The sequence below is a fragment of the Choloepus didactylus genome, chromosome 10 (genome assembly GCF_015220235.1).
Source record: "Choloepus didactylus isolate mChoDid1 chromosome 10, mChoDid1.pri, whole genome shotgun sequence".
Taxonomy (NCBI): domain Eukaryota; kingdom Metazoa; phylum Chordata; class Mammalia; order Pilosa; family Megalonychidae; genus Choloepus; species Choloepus didactylus.
In genome coordinates this window covers 85,531,094-85,544,626 of record NC_051316.1, presented here as the reverse complement: position 1 = coordinate 85,544,626, position 13,533 = coordinate 85,531,094, and the positions used below count along the sequence as shown (strand labels likewise).

Sequence of the window (13,533 nt, the reverse complement as noted above, 5' to 3'; positions counted from 1 at the left end):
TCAGTTATGAACATGTTATGTTTAAAATGTTTCATTAGGCAGTCAAGAAGAGATGCCAAAGGCAGGTGGATCTGCGGCTGAACTGCAGAGAATATTCTGGAATGGGGACAAAAATTAAGGCTCCCTGTGTATGGATGGGGCTTACAGTGAATATAGAAAAGAGGGCCAAGGCCTGAACACCTTGCAGTTAAAAGTTCTGCTAGAGGGAATGAATTTTATCACAGAAACAGAATCTCAGGTTCACCCTGTGGAAGTGCAGACTCTGTACTCTGGTCTGCCATCTGGGAGAGGACTGAAGTGGCTACAGCTTCTGCTTTGGAGGCTGAACTGACTGCACTGGATGTCCTGACGGAACTATGCTGTATAGCTTCAGGATGTGGACTACTCGGCACTGAAATGTCTTCTGAACTATCACCTTTATCAGCAGTATGATAGCCAGATTTCTTCTGCCTGGCGGTTACAGGGCAATCTTTACGAGCCAGAAGAAGCTGGTTCAGCTGTGCCATTTCTTTTCTCAGCAGGGTGACTTCATTCTGTTCTGTAGATGAATAGAGTCCTTCAGTTTCCAAAGCTGTCAATCTGTCACCTTTCACGGGCACTATATTCACTGCAGTTGACCATTTAATGAACTCAGGTCTCTGCTTTCTTCTCTAAAGATTGAACCCAGACTTTCCCTTTTCGTCGACATCTTGAAGCTGCTGCTTTATTTCTCTCTGGAAACTTCCTCCTTTTTTCATCAGGATCTTCATTAGCTGCTCTTCTTTGATGACCACTTGTATTTTGGGTCTGTGTGAGCTAGAGAAACTGGAGTCTCTGTAGTAGATGTGCCTGGTTGTTGTAATGATTGTGGGAGAGATTCCTCTGATTGAGTCCTAACCAGTCCGCAACCATGGCCTTTGACAGTATCTCCATTGGTAACTGTGTCAAAGCAGCTTTTAACCTCATTTTTGCTTCTGATTGTACTGGTTGAGGGAAGGAAGGACCTGGGATTCCTGGCCCACTAGGCACCATGATGACTGGTTGAACAAATGGAACTGCAGCAGGAACATGTACATTAGAACTTGTAATTGATGCAGGGATAGCAACAGGCATGGTTTGTCCATTAGGAAGATGTAACAGAAGAGAATATGGGCCTGCTACAGGGACAGCTGGCCTGTTGCAGGATGGTGCTTGGGTGATTCAGTACTTGAGGTTGGTGAAGGTGCTGCCTGCTGAATAATTACACTTGAGTCAGAACGTGTAAGCAGGACATGGGAACTTGTAATGATGCTGGACGAATGATAGCTGATGTGGGCTGTGCAGTTTGTGCCAATCATACTTCCTTTTCATCACTGGTAGTAGACTCCAGATGAGACAAAGGACTATCCTGGTGAGTTGTTTCTACAACAGAGGGCTCCTCAACTTTAGTTCTCTTGATGGGTGTTGCAAGAGGGGATAAATCTGGAGGCACTTTTTTAATGTCATCTTCAGAGGCTTTCTTGAATTCATCCTCAAATGGACTTGCTAACTCATTAAACAAATCCACTTCTTCACAGCTTTTCAAGAATCTTGTTGGTGTTGGGGTCTGATCTGGTAACATCCAGGGGCAGTGCATAGAAAGGGTTTGTCATCATTCATATTCCACAGGTCCTTGTATTGTCTGGCAGAATTCACAGGTAACTTGAATTTCATAAGTTGAACAACTTATCACATCCTCTTTTTTAGGGCAAAGATACTTTCCAGTTGGTGGGCCATGAGCTTTTTATTCACTCTACTGCCAAGAATCACTCCTCTCTTATCAAATAAGCAGTGCTTCCCAAGTTTCCATTTAAGTATCCCTTTTCAGGTCACGAGCTCATGTGCCTTTCAGTCAACCGAGAGCCCGAGCACAGCCGTGTTTACAAACTACTGCAAAAGTTTGTGGGGAAGAGGCAGGGGTTCCAGGCCAAAGGGACAAAGGCTCGGAGATCAGTCTCAGCATGGCCCACTGAGGAATGGGAAGGAGTTTGGTGTGACTAGAAGATGGAATGTAAGAGGGAAGTGGCCAGGGATAAGGCCAGTGAAGGATTCAGGGACCCGATTGTGTGCTAGAGGAGTCCGGATTCCATCCTCAAGGCAACAGGGAACCACCAGTTTTAAGAAGGAGGTGACAGGCCCAGATTTGTGTTTTAGGGAGCTCATTCTGGCTGAAGAGTGGTGAATATATTGGAGTGGAGCAGCCTGGACACTGGGATATTGGTAGGGGCTGTTGTAGTAATTCAGGCACAAGAAGATGGCAGCCTGGATTAGAGTAGTGGCTGTAGGATGGGGAGAAGTGGACAGATTTTGAAATGTGTCCAGGAGATAGAACTGATGGGGCTTATGATGTGAAGAGAGAAGGAGAAGGAAGGTCACCTCAGTATTCGGGAAGACAGAGTGATGTTCACCGGGAAAGGAAGCAGAGAAGAAGCTGGTTGGGGAGAGGGAGAAAGATAAGGGGTCCAATTTTTGACTTCTTAGGTTAAGGGGGAGAGTCTTTGGATGTCCAAGTGGAGCTATCTAGTCAATAGTTGGATATAAGTTCTGACACTCTGGAAAGAAAGCTGGGGTAGAAGAATCTGTGTTTTGTCTCTGAAAACAACATTTAATGAACAGGTAGAAGAAGTTAAACCTCCGAAGGAGATTGTATTAGTTAGGGTTCTCTAGGGAAACAGAATCAACAAGAGATATCTGTAAATATAAGATTTTATAAAAGGGTCTCACGCAACTGTGGGGATGCACGAGTCCAAATTCCGTGGGGCAGGCAGCGAGCTGGCAACTCTGATGAAGGAGTTTGATGAACTCCTCAGGAAACGCTTCTCTGGTCAGCCAAAAAACAAGTGAAGGTCCTCTATCTTTCTCCCTTAAAAGTCTTCAGCTGATTGGATTAAATCCAGCTGATTGAATTCTCTCCCTGTGGAAGACACGCTCTTCATGTGTGTAATCAGTCACAGCTGCAGCCAATTGACTGAAGATTTAATAAGCCAGCCTTCTGGTTTATTAACCAGCCAAAACTGTCCTCGCAGTAACAGTCAGACCAGTCTTGCTTGACCAGACACCTGGACACCATCACCTGGCCAAGCTGACACATAAACTTAACCATCACAGAGAGGGAGAAGGAGGTGGGGGAAAATCAGAAGTATATGGTGTTATGGAAGCCACAGAAGAAGGAGCTTTAGTAAGGAGAAAATGGTGACTAGTATAAAGTGATCCCGTAAGAGACTGAATCATTCATTGGTAACAAGGAATTAATTCATCACCTTGACAGAGACCATATTCAATAAAGTGGTGGGTGAATAAGCCAGATTTTAATAGGTTGAGGAGTAAAAGAGAGGTGAGGAAGTAAGAGAGGGAGAAAGAGAAGGAAGTCTGGGGGGTTGGGGGCAGGGCGGGAATCTCTTTCAGGAAGTTTATCTGTGACGAGAGAGAGAATAGGGTATTGGCAGCAGTGGGGTTTAAAATTAAAGAAACATGGAAATGCTAGTGGAAAGGACCCAGTAGAGGTTGAAGATATAAGTAGAGATGGGTAATTGCTAGTGCAAAGCTCTAAGGAGAGGGAAATGATGGGAAATAGAGCTGTTGCCAGGAGAAACGGCGTCTCTTGTATTGTAATGTGGGGGAGGAGGAGCAGGTGGGACAGAGATGCTGGTAAGAGGACTGGTGTGATGGTGGGAGGTTGAGGGAGCTCCTGCCTGCCATTACAACAACAAATGGTTATAATAGTTTGTTCATGGGAGTACTTTAAAAAATAGGCCAGACCCAGATGATAGTCCCTAAACTTGACTACTGAAGCTGCCAGAATTAATTATGGTATAGAAAATCTTTTTTTTTTTTTTTTTTTAACATAATCATCAGAATTAACTCCTTTTTCTTTTCCGAGATTTTCCCACTCAGGTCTTTTATATATATACCAAAAGAAAAATTAGACAAAATAGACTTCATCAAAATAAAAAACTTTTGTGCTTCAAAGGACATCATTGAGAAACTGAAAAGACAACCCATAGAATAGGAGAAAATATTTTAAAACTGTATGTCATACCCAGAGTATATAAAGAACTCCTACAACTTGATAATAAAAGCTAAATAATCTAATTAAAAATGAGCAAAGGACATTTCTGCTTTCTGAATAGACATTTCTCCAAAGAAGGTATACAAATGGCCAATAAGTATATGAAAAGATCCTCAACATCACCAGTCATCAGGGAAATGTAAATCAAAACTACGATGAGATACCACTTTATAACCACTAAGAAGGCGATAATCAAGAAGATAAACAAAAGCAAATGTTGGTGAGGACTGGAGAAACTGAACCCCTCATATACTGCTGATGGGAAAGTAAAATGGTGCAGCCAGTTTGGAAAACAGTTTGGTAGTTCTCCAAAAAGTTAAACACAGAGTTACCACATGACTCAACAATTCCACTCCTAGGTGTATATCTAAGAAAAATGAAAGCGTGTGTCCACCCCCAAAATTGTACATGAATGTTCATATCCGTATTATTCATTGTAACCAAAAAGTGGCAACAACCTGTTCCGGTTTGCTAATGCTGCCATTATGCAAAATACCAGAAATGGATTGGCTTTCATGAAGAGGATTTATTTTGTTACAAAGTTACAGTCTTAAGGCCATAAAGTGTCCAAAGTAAGGCATCAGCAATAGGGTACCTTTACTGAAGGATGGAAAACCTGTTAGCTGGGAAGGCACGTGGCTGGCATCTGCTTGCTCCCAGGTTGCATTTCAAAATGACATTCTCCACTTCTTAGCTGTGCTTAACGTGATTGCATAAATGAATGTTCTTGTTTATGGGAAATGTATATGTGAATTATATTGTTTGTTTAAGGATGTGTGCAGCTAGCTTTCATATGTTCAGAAGACAGAGCAATAGATGATGGATGATAGATAGGGAGGGAGGGAGGGAAAGAAAGAAATGGTAGACTGACAAGATGTTAAAGTTGGTGAATCTGGGGTATCGGTGGAGGGGGGTTGGGGTATGCTGGAGTTCTGTGTATGGGCTTTGTATTGTTTTTGCAACTGTTCCTGTAAGTTTGAATTTATTTCAAAATAAAATTCAACAACAACAGCAGCAGCAAAAACCATATTGATAACACTTTTCTTGAGATGTAATTCACATACCATAAAGTTTGCCCTTTTCAAGTGTACAGTCCAGTGGGTTTTAGTATGCTTAAAAAGCTGTGTCATGGAACTATACTACACAGTGAACCTTAAGTTAAACCATGGACTATAGTTAATAATACAATTATAAAAATACGCTATCAGCAATTGTAACAAATGTTCCATACCAATGCAAGGTCTTAATAATAGGGTGGTACTAATATGAACTAATTATAATGAGTAAACTCTGGGAGTTAAAATCTAGAGGAAAGGTTACCAGGGGATAGAAAGAGGTTACAGAATGGGTAGATTATGCTTAAGGCATACAGAATGTTTAATAAGGTTGATTGTAAAGGTTTGGAAATAGAGGTGATGGTAGCACAACACTGTAAGTGTAATTAACAATGCTGAGTGTGAGTGTGGTAGAAGGGGGAAGTCTAAGGTCGTGTATGTCACTAGGAAGAAAGCTAGAGAATAAAACATGGGACTTTATAACTTAGTGAAACCTATTGTGGACGATGACTGTGGTTAATTGTACAAATATAAGAAAGTTCCTACGTGAACTAGAACAAATGTACATCACCACTAAAAGGTGTTAACAATAGGGTGGCATATGGGGAAAAATACAATTAATGCAAACTAAGGGCTATGGTTAACAGTAACATTGTAATATTCTTTCATCCATTGTAACAAAGGTATATATCAAAGCCAAACATCAATAATGGAGGGGCGGGTGGTAATAAGGAGTATGGAAATTTTTTTTCTTCTTTTTGGAACAATGAGAATGTTTTCAAATTGATTGTGGTGATGAATGCATAACTATGTGTTATACCAAAAGCTGTTGACTGTATACTTTGGATGGATTGGTGTGTGAACAAAATTAAAAAAAAAAAATGATGTTCTCCAAAATATTGCTCTTGGGGCATTTTGTCCTCTCTTAGCTTCTCCAGAGCAAAAGTCTGCTTTCAACAGCCATCTCCAAAATGTCTGTCTCAGCTGCAGCAAGCATCTGTGCCTGTGTGGCTTTTTTTAAAGTACTCCAGTAAAACTAATCAAGACCCAGGCTAAATGGGCAAAGCCACACTTCCATGGAAACACTAAATCAAGAGGTCACACCCTAGTCAAAGGTGTCACTCACAGTTGGGTGGGTCACATCTCCATGGAAACAATCTAATCCCAATATCCCATGCGACTGGATTAAAAGACCATGGCTTTTCTTGGGGGACATAATATATCCAAACTGGCACACAACCCAAATGTCCATCAACTGATGAACGTATAAACAAAATGTAGTAGGTACGTACAATGGGGTATTCATGAAGTATTGATACATGCTATGATATGGATGAGCCTTGAAAATATTATGCTGAGTGAAAGAAGCCAGTCACAAAACACCACATATTGTACTATCCTATTTAGATGACATGTCTAAAATAAATCACGGAGTCAGAAAGGAGATTAGTGGTTGCCAGGGGTGATGAAATGTTCTTCCTTTTGGTTGCCTTTGTACGTAATAAGCTCTTCAACCAGTAAAGATATAAGCTGCTGTTAGATTCAGGCAGGCCTTGTCCTTGTCTTTGGCTTGTCTTGTGTTTCCTGGACATCCCTGTGTGACAGACTGTGGGACACATGATGGAGAGGTACACTGCCTGGGCACTCTCCATAAGCAGGCCATCTGATCCCCAAATCCTTGGTCTAATGCTGAGTGATAAGAAAATTCTCCAAGGTTTAGCCCTCAAATATGGCATTACCTCTTCTAGAAGAAGCTGGCACTGCAAATGATTTTTGAGATGACTTCGCAAATAATATTTTATCAACAAATCTAACTAGTCTGTCCATATTGCTATCACAGCAATGCCTAGAAGTAAAAAAGATAGGAGTCTAAAGAGAAGTCGTCACTTCTCCGGAGGCATCTTTGCTCTTACTCTCAGGAAGGAGAGGCTCTAAAGTAGACCACTCAGGGTAGACCACGCAACATGACCAAACATTAGGCTTGCCCGGAAGGCCAAGGCTTGTTCCAACTTCTGTCCTTCCATAGGCTTAAACAGCCAGGACTTTGCATGGTTAAAAGTTGGATTTTCTGCTTTATCCCAGGCTAAATGTATTACTCCAATTCCAACTGATGACCAAATCCAACCATGTCATCCTAGAAGAAAGAAATTTATTATAAGCATACCTAAAATGTATTCACTTTTATTTTTTAAAAAAACTTCATTATTTACTGATTCTCAAAATGTGCAAAAAAAAAAAAAATGTGTAAATAAGCAGAAAAAGAAATCAGCCACACATCTACCATAAGGAAACAATTTCTAATATTCTAATATATTTCCTTTAAGTCCTTTATGTATATTTTTCCTTTCCATAATCAGAACTCTACGTACAACTTTATGCCTTGCCTTTTTATTAGCATTTCATAAACATTTCTTCATGATTTCTCTTTGCAAACATTATCTTGAATAACTGCATAGTATTTTATCGATATGTCAATATTTGCCTAACTCTTTCTCATAGGTTGAGAAGCTTGGTCATTCTTGACACACGCTGCCTGAGTAGAATGAGAGAATTGTTTCCACTTTTTGCTATTATGAATAATGCTGCTATGAAAATTTGTGTACAAGTTTTTGTGTGAACATGCTTCCATTTCTCTTGGGGATATACCTAGGAGTAGAATCACTGGGTCGTATGGTGCCTCTATGTTTAACCTTTTAAGAAACTGTTTTCCAAGTTGGTTTCATTGATGTTCTCTATTTCATTAATTCCCACTCCAATCTTTATTTTCTTCCTCTGTTGAGGTTTAGTTTGCTCTTCTTTTTCTAGTGTCTTAGGCTGGAACATTTGATTTGGGATACTTCTTCTTTTCTAATATACAGGTTTATAGCTTTAAATTTTCCACTAAGCACCATAAGTTTTGGTATGTCGTGTCTTCATTTTCATTAATTTCAAAGTATTTTCCTTTCTTTTTTTTGGGGGGGTGAATTCTTCTTTGACAATGGTTATTTACAAATGTGTTGCTTAATTAGCAAATTTCCCACATTGCTTTCCATTATTGATTTCTAATTTCATTCCATTGTGTTCAGAGAATGTGCTTTGAATGATGGCAGTTCTATGAAATTTACTGAAGCTGTTTATGACTTGTTTATTGAATTGTTTATGGATTGTTTATTGAAGCTTGCATATGGTCTAGAGAGTAACTTTTTAAATGTAAAAAAATGTATTATTTTCTTTTGGAATACTGGAGGATTTTTGTGTTTGTGATGGTCTGATTTACATGGGAAAAATTTATTTTCAAAATTTAAAAGTGTTGGTGGTGAGTGCTGTAATGTACCATCCTGTTCTCTCTGGATGGTCTAAAGAGAACTTCCTCACCCCAGGTCATGCCACCTTCCTGGGGGCAGAGTGCATGCAATGCCTGATGATGTGGGAATCACTCACTCCAAATGGAAATAACTCTGTGGGATGGTCCCAGACTCAGAGCTCCCTGTAGGGCTCTCTGAGGTCTCCACTAATTCTGCACTGCAGCTCAGTTTCACCCTCTTCCCAATCCTGCTTCCTTCCTTTCCCTTTCATAGATGTTGCTCCTCAGAGTTCTCCCTACTAAACCTGCACATTAATCTCTGTGGCAGAGTCTGTTACCCGGGGAACCCAACCTGCTACGATGTTGGTCAATTTTACTAACTCTATGTAATTTCCCTTTGAGAAGCAAAAGATGCTTGATTGTCTTGTCCTTCAATGTTACAGATGGTTTCACTACACAGTACTAGTACTTAAAGTTATGATTTGAAATCAACATTTGTTTCATATTTCTGAATCTCTTCTCAAAACTAAGGTAACAAGACCTCTTGGTACAAATTTTCTTTGTTCTGGGAAGACTGTAATGATTTGTGTTTGAGTCATATTGATGGAAAGCCAATACGCTTTCCTTGGCCCTGGGAGAGGGGTAAACTAGGACCTTTGTGTTTGATGGAGACTGCTCTGCCCCATACCTATGTATATCCGTGGAGAGCTAGTTCCTAGAGAGAAGGTGGGAAATTTTGCCTCAGGGCCCCGCTGTGGTCTCTTGGGAGCAGAGGGATGCTGCCCTTCATCTTTCCCTCTTTCAGGCAGTATTATTTTAATTTCTCCAGTGGATTGAGATGGTCCTGATACAAGTCTGTTCCTGAGAAGAGATACCGAATCCCCTCTAGCTGAGAATTTATCATGTCCCATCAGGATGCCTGGTGAGCTGATGACCTGGGCTCAGTACTAGGACTTAAATGATGGGTGAGAGGTATGGAGCAGGGCTGGTTCTGGCATGTACTTGGGTTGGGTACTCTGTTTAACCTGGCCACCTTGGACTGGTACATGTGCTTTGGGAATAATGGCTGAGCTTTTGAGTGAAAACAAATGCACCAACAGGGCTTCTTAGCATAGTATACTTCTCAAGGGCTTTAAAAAAAAAAATGCTCCTTTAAAGAACCTTTATAGCTGAGATGTGGAACAAGAGGGACATTGTTTCAGCATTGCTTGAGAACAAGAGGCCATTTTTCAACAGCTGTCATGTGGCAGGTACAGAACCACAGGGGCAGCAATCACAAAGAGTGGACTGATAGATTCTCCTATTTTCTCTTTACAAGGCACTTGGAAACAGAATTGGTCTATTTGGATTAGATTCAAATGGTTCTCTGAGGGCAGTTCCTGGACCAAAAGGATCAGCATTACCTGGGAACTTGTTAGAAATGTATGTTCTCATTCCCGACCTACTGAGTTGAAAACTGTTTCGGAGAGCCTACATTTAAACGGGCTCTCCGGTGATTCTGAGGCACACAAAAGTTTGAGAACCACAAGACTAAGTAAATCCTCAGGATTCTAGGACAATTTGAGCAAAGAGAGACCTAATGGTTTTCTTGTTAATTTGGCATTGTGGGGTTTACAGGGGTTTTAGTTTTGAAAAGCAAAAGATATGAACTAATTTATCCCTTAAACATGGCATAGCTCATAACCTGCCTTTGTTCCCACTTAAAATATTTTATGAATATTAGATATTTTGAGCATTATAAATTACTGAGTAATGTTCTATTGTGTGGATGTTTTGTAGTTACCTTAACCAACCCCTACTGGAGACAGTTACGACTTTTATAATAGTGAAAAATTCAACATAATGAATGGAGTGAATAACCTTGGAAAAACACCCTTGAGCGCTTTCTCTTTTCTTTAATAAAAATGTCTAGAAGTGAGTTTTTGGTATACACACTTTAGAGACTTTTGGCATGATTGCCACATTGCTGTACAGAAGATTATCCCAATTTTTACCTCCCTGGCAGGATATAAAAGGGCCACTTTTCCTGAACCCACTCCAGCATTGGGCATTTTAAATTTAATTTTTTACTTTGTCAATTTGATAGGCAAAAGTATTTGCATTTTCTCAAGTACTAATGAGATAGGACTCTGGGGTTGGGTGCTCATTTATTATATATTTCTTTCTTTGTGAAATCTCTATGCATCCTCTGCCCGGTTTCCATTGGAGAGCTCCTTTTTCCCCCTACTGACATGAAAGTCCTCAAGTGAGATCCCAGAGGCAGTCTATGGGTGGCCCATTAAAATACTGAACATTTTTTGGGGGAGTGTGGTCTGCCTAGATTAACATGAGGAAGTGGGGAAGCATAAAAGTTGTCTATGAGGCCAAGTCCTCTCTCTGCCTGAGAAAGGATTCTGTCTTGGCCTACTTAGAAATGCCCACTTCTGCCCCCTCCAAGGAGGGTCCAGCTGAACTTTAGTGATAGAGATGAGAAAAGAAGGGTGGGGGAGCAGGACTTATTTAGTTTTTAGTTAAGAGAGGAGAGGAGAAGGAGCAGTGTGGCTATGAGGAAATGGACTTGGGTATAAAGGGAGGATTTAACAGCAACAAAAAAAAATGTTAAGGGTTATGTATAACCTTCAACCTATTTGAGAAATACAAGAAAAAAATTGAGTTATTTAAAAATTACTCCTTGTGGCCCAACTGGTTTCTCTGATTGCAACATTACTTTAAATTTGGACGTCCGCTTGCTTCATAATCTGTAAATGTATAATGATTAACTAGGAATTTCTGTGCCTGGGATGAGTAACTCCCCTTAACTTCCCAACCAAATAATAGAAGAAGGTTTTATTATTTTCCATGTAATCATAAACCCCTTAAGCTATTTACATGTGGTAAAAAGATTATGGGCCTAATACTCTAGCAGAGTTTCTCTGTAGGAGTTGATCTGCCATTTGGGGCAGAAGAAGTTTTTTGTGGTGCAGTTCCTGGCATTGCAAGTTCTCATCTAACAAAAACCAAATGTACCTGCTCCTCATTGTGACAACTGAACGTTTCATCCTCCTACATTTTGAAACATTCTCTTCTTGGGGGATGGGGATGGTATTGCCACTCAGGAGTAAATGGAGAGTATGTGAGAAATTCAGCTCAGGCTTCCCTCTGCCTAACCGCATGATGCCATTTATTTTACTCCTTGCAGCCACCAGACATTGAGGGTGGGGGAGGGGGAAAGGGACACTGTGAGGCATCCCTAGTACCAAATGGCAAGAGCTGTAAAATCTCTGTTTTTACTGAAGGGGAAGAAAGACAAGTTACACGCATCTGATCACTTTCTCATCACCCTCTCCCTATCCCCATCTTCCTCCCACCACCCCTTGGAGCGGAAAGAAGTGGGCTTATTTCCGCTTACAAGGATTTTCCCTGCCCCATATCCTTCTGTTTCTTGAGGTGGCAGTTGACCTGAACTCTTCCCCGAGGCCACAATGGTGAATGCAGCAGAGGGAGAGGTAAGAGAAAGTAAGTATGGTGGATTTTTAATTTTTTTATTTTCCTCGTTGCATTCTACCTTTAGAAAGTCTTGTTATTGTACCTTCAGGTTGGCCAGGCACTCCCAGTTTGTGAGGCAGGCTGGGAGGCCAGTGAGGTTCTCCTACCCCAGCTCTCCTCCACTCCCAGGTGTTCCCAGGAGGCTCACTGGGCTGAGTGGGCTGAGCTCTCCAGGGCAGCCTGAGCCTGGGGTTCCTGAAGGAGGAAGCAGGGACTGGGAGGGGGTTTCCAAGGTGCTGGCAACATTCCATTTGTTTGACCTGGTAATGGTTACACAGTGTGTTCATTTTGTGGTAATTCATTGAGCTGTACACTTAGGATCTGTGTACTTTCTTTGTATGTGTGTTATATTTCAAGTAAAAAGAAAAGTTAAAAAATTCCTTTATCCAATTGACAAAACGCCAACCTTAACCAGAAGATATTAACTTAACCTAATCACCTGAATTTTTGGAATTAGACAGTAATGCCCTTTCATATTTCCCCAAACGCTTTAAATATTGTGATATTTTCTTTTAGTTAATTATTTTTTCTATCATTTTATTATAAAAGTACTATGTGCTAATTATGAAAAATATAGAAAAGTATAAATAGGAAAATAATAATAATCTATCACTTTGTCACCCAGAGAAAACCACGTTTTTTTGTTTGTTTGTTTTTTTATTTGCTGCTCAGGGTTTGTTTTGGTATGCATACATGAACAGTATATATAGTAATATTAGGGTCATTTTATTTAGACAGTTTTTCACTTAATATGTTGTGAACATTTTCCTGCAATTAATTATACTTCGGAAATAAGATTTTAAAATGCCTGCAAAATATTTTGTTTAGCCATTATCTTGTTGTGTAGGACAGTCATTCATTCATTTATTCATACGTTCACACACCCAACCATTCTACAAATATTTATTGAGCCCTCACTATTTGCCAGGCACTGGGCGAGCGCTGGGGACACTGACGAACAAGACGGACATGGCCCTTTGCCATCCAGGAGCCTTCAGTCTGGAGTGACAGAGACAATTTAAAAGTTAATTAAACCAATAAAAGTCCCTATTGGGGTTTTCTATTGAACTTGGCAAGTTGATCCTAAAATTAAATGGAAAAGCAAAGAACAGGGGAAGAAAGCATAGTACGTGATACCTGGACTATGTATTTAAGTTTTTAAGAGGCATAAGTGAAGATTGGAATTCTTGTTTGAATCGTGCTTCTTTGAATGCTAGCTTGCTTTAGGACTGAAACATGTGGTTCATGATTACAATACAGTTATTTATATATCTAAAGGGTTATAATATTCATATAGTTTTGATGCTTGCTTTTTCATTTTTCAATGTGTCCTAGGAAATCTTCCATACAGACATGTACAGAGCTGTGTATTCCTTTTAATAGCTATATGGCATTTTACAGTATGGATATACAATAATTTATTTATTTAGCCATTGTCCTCTTGAGAGTTATTTAGGTTATCTCCATTTTTTTTAGAAAAAGGTACAGTGATCATAATTGCACATTTATCTTTGTACACATTTGCAAGTCTATATGTAAGACAGATGACTTGAAGTGGAATAGATGAGTCAAAGAGTATGTACATTTACAATTCTGATGGACAT

General features: G+C 40.1%; 1 pseudogene; it reads right to left on the bottom strand.

The window, feature by feature from the left end:
- Nucleotides 1-604: 604 nt before the first annotated feature.
- On the bottom strand, nucleotides 605-1,671 carry LOC119505416 (annotated as a pseudogene).
- Between the last annotated feature and the right edge of the window lie 11,862 nt (nucleotides 1,672-13,533).